Below are 6,605 nucleotides of genomic sequence, written 5' to 3' on the forward strand. Positions count from 1 at the left end.
CCTGAGCTGTGCCCTGCTGGCTCCTGCCACACCTGGAACTGCCCCAGCACCGTCTGCCCCAAACCTCCTCCCTCCCACAGCTCCTCCCCAGGCTCTGGAGCAGGGCAGGAGCCCCAGATACCCCCAGATACCCATCTGCTCCACCCTGGGCTGGTGGGCAAGCTCAGCATCCTCACTGGCACCTGTCTGTCACATTTGATCCCAAATAAAGACCCTTCTGACCCTGCCTCACTCCACCTCCTGCTGCTTCATCCCCCTGCCAGGCCAGAACCCAACACCTACAGTGAGAAATCTTCCCATTTGAGATGAAACCCAAACCCAAATCCTATCAGTGCATCACCTACCCAGATAACAAATCTAACCCAAGCTTGTAGGAACTTATTGGGTTGTTTTTGGCTTGCCCAGCATGTAGGTCAAATGTACAAGCCAGGAGCTTTCCTGCACAGCAAATCCAGAAGGTAAATTTAGTTTTTTCATCCTCTGCAGGGCTGGAATTTATTCTTGGGGCAGGCTGTTGTTGTGGGATTAAGAGAAAGTTCACTGCAAGGTACCAGTTATCCCATGGAGTGGAAAAATAGCAGGTATTTTGCAACATTTCCAGAGATGCACCAAGAATGTCCTGGGTGGCAGGGAGCACATGGGAGCTGCTGGCCTCGGGGCCTGGGGATTTTCCTTCCTCTGAGAAAATGTCTCCTGCAAGAAGCACATGCCTCTTACAAAACCAACTGTTGCCTGGCCTTTGTTAAATAAATCAATCAACTCTTTTTTACTTTACTCTGTGGTCTGAGAACTGCCTCCCTCCTGAGCTGACACTGTTGTGTTTTCCCCACAGTTTTATGGCCCTGCAAAAATCCCACTGCTGGCCAAAGGGGACCACTGAGAATGGAAAACCTGATTTATCTGCATCAGTGATGTTCAGGGAGGATAAAATGATGGAATATCCCAAGTTGGAAGGGATGAAGGATCAGAGTCCAACCCCTGGCAACAATCCCACCCTGAAGTGGTGTCCAAACACTCCTGGAGCTCTGACAGCCTCGGGGCTGTGCCCATTCCCTGGGGAGCCTGGGCAGTGCAGAGATATGGAAATGGCCCTGGCAGAGATGTCCTGGGCTGCTCAGAATAAATTTCCCTTCTCAGGAGTGATAAGGGAAATTTTTTCAGTTTTCCCCAAAATCCAACCTCAACCTCTCCAGCCCTTCCCAAGGTGCTGTCCCTGTCGCAGGGAGCAGAGCCAGAGCTGCCCTGTGGGATTTGAGGATCTGCTGCCATGGGCTGTGTGCAAGGCCCTGCAGTGGGGATCAGCACCCCCAGACTCCTCTTGCTCGGTGTCCCTGAGCCTGGGCTCTGCCTCCAGCACCTCTGAGCCTGCTCTGGTGCCAGGCCTGTTTGGGCAGCCCCACAGGGAGCCCCAGGACAGGAGCCACCCCCGGGGCTCTCATGGATTCACAGCCCTGACCCTACTGGCAGTCATTTCATGTGAGTCTTAGGAGAATTTGCCTACCCTGGGTGTCTCCTCACCCACGCAAACCACTGGGGGAGATGTGACTTTTAGCAATGCATTTTCACCCCAGTTTGAAGCCAGATCAAACAAATGAGGCTGCACCAGCACAAACTGTGTCTCTGCTGCAGCAGGAACTGGTGCTCCTGGCCAAAACCCAAGCACAGCTGAGTCCTAAAAAGGCACAAAAGGAAGCTCAGATTTCACCTGAACCTGGAGGATTTATGGCTTTGACAGTGAGACCTTTTCCTGTGAGCTCCTACAGCAGCTTTAGGATTAATCACTGCCAGTGAAAGCTGCTCTGATTTCCAGCATAGAATGAAACCATTTTAGGATAAATGAGAAAAATCTAATCTGAGTCAGAGCTAGGACAGCACAGCCCCCTTCGGAGCTCAGTGCAGGGGCAAAGTTGAAGACTGGGCTCAGATGAGGATGCCAGATGGTTGCTGCAAGCCTTGCTGTAAGAATTTCAATATATTTTATCCATTCCTGAATAAAAGGTGAGAGAAATGAGACCTGAGGCTCCCACCTGGCCTGCCTGTGTCTCCATTTGTGTCCCTGCACCTGAAGGAGCTCAGGGGGCAGGAATGGGACATTCCCTGCCTTAGGTGTGCACTGCCTTTGCACTCCAGGGATGGGATGGATGGCATAACCTTGCTCAGGAGCAGGGATGGGGAGCACACACCACCATCTGAGGAGCTTTCCTTGCTGCCAGCTACTGAATCTCACCCTGTGAGAGGCTCCTTGGGCAGCCCAGCCTTGAACCTTCAGTGGAGACCAGGCCAGACAGGGCAGTGCAGGGCGATTCTGGAGTGGGGATTGTCCTTCCCTCCCTCACAAGGACAAAGTGCCCCTGGCAGTGGCAGCTGAGGGTACTCAGAGCTGTCCCCTTGACCCCAGTGTGACACCTGGCTGACATTGCTCCAGAGCCCATCCCTGCACTATCTGATCCCTGTCCCTGCGATCTCCCAGTCCCAGGGACCCCGGGCAGCCCCCCTGGCTACCAGGAACCCAGATGGGATTCTGGCCCCAGGGGAGGCTGTAAAACAACCCCAGAGTGGCCCGAGAGGCAGATGTACCAATTAGGGAAAGCCTGGGTGGCAGTTCTGAGCACGGCGCTTTTAATAACTGCAGGGATGTTGAGAAGCAAATAAATTATATGATGAAAGTCTAGCAGGCTGCAGAACCCAGATATGTAATAAGCAAGGCTGGCACCAAGACTGAAATTTTGCCCCCTGGGCTTGGCATTTTGTCTGATTGCCTTTGCAGATGGGAAGGGATCCGGAGCTTCCGGTCCTGCTCGGCAGGAAAGGATTTCTCAACAGCAACCTGGAGAATGCTCCTGGGAAGGCTGGAATGTGGGAGCTCCCTGGCACTCAGGGAAGCACAGCCAGGTTTTTCACCAGGAAAGAGAGGACAAGGTTTTCCTCCTGACTTTTGGGCTCAAAGTATGGATCTAAGTGATATAGAAGCTTTAAATGGGTTTAATATTGGAAGGAGGCAGCTGGGTAAGGCTTTGTTCTTCCCTTGCTGCTGCACAGATGAGGGCTCCCGGGGTCTGGGTTCATTGATCTCCATCTCCTCTGACCCCATGGAGTGCTCCATTCTTTCATGTGCTCTCTCCCCAGCACTCTCAGGGGCAGGGACACCTCCCACTGTCCCAGGGTGCCCCAAGCCCCAATGTCCAACCTGGCCGTGGGCACTGCCAGGGATCCAGGGGCAGCCACAGCTGCTCTGGGCACCTGTGCCAGGGCCTCCCCACCTCACAATTCCTTCCTAAAGGGGATTTTAGTCCCAAAAATCACCACAGCTTTCACCCAGGGTGGTGTGGTGGGGGGAATCAAGTCCCCCCATGAACAGACCCCACATCAGACATCAGGAGCAGCTCTGCTCCCCTGCCCAGGAGCCAGGCAGGCTGAGGAACCTGCCCTGCCCAGGGAAGGAGCACAGCAGTGTCTGCAGCCCCCTCAGAGCTCCCAGCCCAGCCCCACACCATTCCTGTCCATGGCAATTACAGCTCTTGTTTCCAGGGCTGGGCAAGGAAAGGAGGAAGAGCTGCCCTGGCTTCCTTTGTGCCAAGGAAATCTCTGCTTGGAGAGGTCTCAGCCCACTCCAATTCACTTTTAATTCTCCTGTAGGAATAACACAGGGAGCCTGTGGCCTTTGCACGGGGATTTGGGAGCAGCACCTGTTTTGGGAATAATCAGCCCAGCAGGAGGAAAAGTTTTTCTCGAGTATTTACATTTTTGACCTCGTCTCAGCACGATAATGGTGCACTCTGTCAATCTTGCAGGGCTCTGTGAGTGACTCCTGCCTGGCTCTATTATGATTTCTCAAAAGACCTCCTGTAAGGTTTAATGACCTCACATTAGCTCTAATTTGGGGCTAGCTTTCCTATTCAGAACTTAACAAAGCCACGGGTGTTTACATAAGTCCCATAAAGGGACAGGGACCACACACAACCCTCAGCACTCAGGCTGGACACTGACAAATCCCCGGGACAGAGGGGGATGGAAAATCTTCATGCAGCCTGAATTAACCCAGCAGAGACCCTGAGGGTGCTGTCCCCAGTGGGGAGGGACAGCAGCCACCCCTGCCAGGACAGAGGGGATGGAAAATCTTCATCCAGCCTGAATTAACCCAACAGAGACCCCGAGGCTGCTGTCCCCAGCGGGAAGGGACAGCGGCCACCCCTTTGTTCCCCTCCGTGCCCCACTTGCAGGCCGCTGAGCCCCGGAGCCTCCCAGCCCTCTCTGCCCCATTCCCGGGCTGTTTTCTGCTCCGCAGCTCGCTGAGAGCTGAGCTCCGATGGACGCGATGTTGGTAAATCACCAACACAGCCCAAGGGTTCGATGTCTCACTGGGAAAGGCTCAGGGAAAGCTGCACCTTGGGACTGAAGGGATCTCCAGCCCCATCCCAGCTCCTGGCCAGGATTGGTGCCACACAAAATGGAAAATAACAACAAACCCCACTCGGTGCTCCCCAGCACTGACAGACCCGGGTCTCTCTGCTCCGGGGAATTGGGGCTGAGCACCTGACAGGGACCCGGGACAGACCCGGCACCAGGGCTGGAGGTTTCCCCCTTCCCGCTGCAATTAAAGGTCAAAAAAAGCCAAATAAAGAGGGAGCACAAACATGTTATTGGCCGGGTGAGTAAACATTTCAGGCTCTTGTGCAATCGCTAATGACAGCGCCAGGCGTGTGTGAACTTCCTGTCACTGTCCTGCACTTCATCCTCCATTCACCACGGCAATTAGGCTGCCTTTTATGCAAGGGCTGAAATTCGCCCAGATTGATTTAACGAGGATAATTTCCTCTCTGGGACTGCTGGAAATTAATCATCACTTGTCCAAGCTCCATCTGGAATTCACTCGTCAGCACCACGCGGGGCTGTGGTGGTGGCACCTTCTGGGGGTGGCTTTGGGCAGGTATTTCCTACACTGGGAACAGCAAAAATCCCAAATATGCAGCAAAGTCAACGAGCCCAGCACAGCACACAGGCAATAAACCCAATTCTCTCCTTGTCCATATCAGTTTTCACTGAAGATGCAGTTTCATTACACTGACCCTAATTTGCAGCAAGTGAAAGTGGCAGAAGGAGCTGGTGGAGTATCTGAAAGAGAAATTAAATATATACCTAAGGAGTTACATATCCAAGGAGCTGCCCTTGCACATAGAAATGTCAATTTGTACATGTAGAGTGGTAAGTAGGCAGCAGTTCCCCATTTTTAGAGCTCCCTGCCCTGTTTGGGTGTCCAGGTGAAGGATTTGCAGAGCTGAGAGCAGTAAATGTCTCTGAGATGGGACTGGACTCCCAAAAAACCATCTCAAACTCAATAAAAACCTAAAAACTAAGTCAGAGGAAGGAAAAACAAAAGGAATCATAGCATAGGGAGACACAGCAAGGGATTGGCAGCTAAAAGGGCAGAATGCTCTGGAAAGAAAACTGTTTTGTTTATTAAAACAATTACTACAGCTTAAAAGGAAGAGCTCGGGAGGAGTGTGAATGAACTGCCCTGCTCAAAACTGAGGTGTGGCTGCTCCAGAGGTTTTCCCAGCATTTTGGTGTCTTTTGATGTAAACCACAGAAACTAAACTATATGAATTAAAATCAGGGCTCCTTAAAATTCACCAGTTCCAGGATTATTCTCGGCAGCTGACCCATCCCTGAACACCCCACAGGGGTACAGTCACAAAGGAACTGACATGAAAGTTGCAGCAAGTCTTTGTTGACTTCTTCCACCCCAATGCTGACCCATTTCCAGCCATCAGGAGTTCTCAACCTCTCTTGGATGAGGAGCTCTCGAAATTTTCCATTCTTCTCTATAAAAGCAGTTCAAGCCAGCTGACAAGAACCTCTTTTCCCACCTGCAGAAGCCAGACAAATCCCCTGGAGTCTGTGGTTCAGGGAATTGATCCCCATCCCTTTATTCCTCCTCTCTTGGGAAGAGCCAGGGCTTCCTCCAGAATAATTTTTTCTCTGAACAATAAAAGTTACCTCTGCCTCAGAGAGCTGCAGATTGGAAACGCTCCACCTAATCAAAGATTGCAGCATCCCTGGGATATTTATCAATTATTGATTCTATTGATAACTGGGAAAACAGAGTCACAGCTGACAAAGCAGCAGAGCCAAGATAACAACTCCTGTTTTCAGATTCTGGCTGGGACTGGGGGGAAAAATCCTCAGATCTTCCTTCTGCCAAGCTTCTGCCTCTCTTTGGAGCAAGGACAGCTGGAAATTAAATGAAAATATCTTCCTCTTAAAAGACCTCCATCCAGTTTTGCAAATAAACACATGAGCAGCCACCCAGTGGGGGAACAAGATCATAACCAGCTGGGGCTGGGATGCAGAAAGGTGTGGAGGAAAAGTTTTTGAAGGATGGCAAAATGGATGTGTAGGAGACGGAATTACAGACGTTCCTAATATGGGAAAGGAAAGTCTGAACTTCCTGTGAAAAACGAAAACCACAAACAAATCTGGGAGATTCTCAGAGCCGGGGAGAAAGGAGAGGCGGGGTAAAACTGCCACAGAAAACGGAGCTTTAAACGTCTCCCCTTTTGTCTGGAGGGCTTTGGGTAAGAATGGAGTGAGAGGGAGTAATGAGC

Source organism: Geospiza fortis, unplaced genomic scaffold, assembly GCF_000277835.1.
Source record: "Geospiza fortis unplaced genomic scaffold, GeoFor_1.0 scaffold432, whole genome shotgun sequence".
NCBI lineage: Eukaryota > Metazoa > Chordata > Aves > Passeriformes > Thraupidae > Geospiza > Geospiza fortis.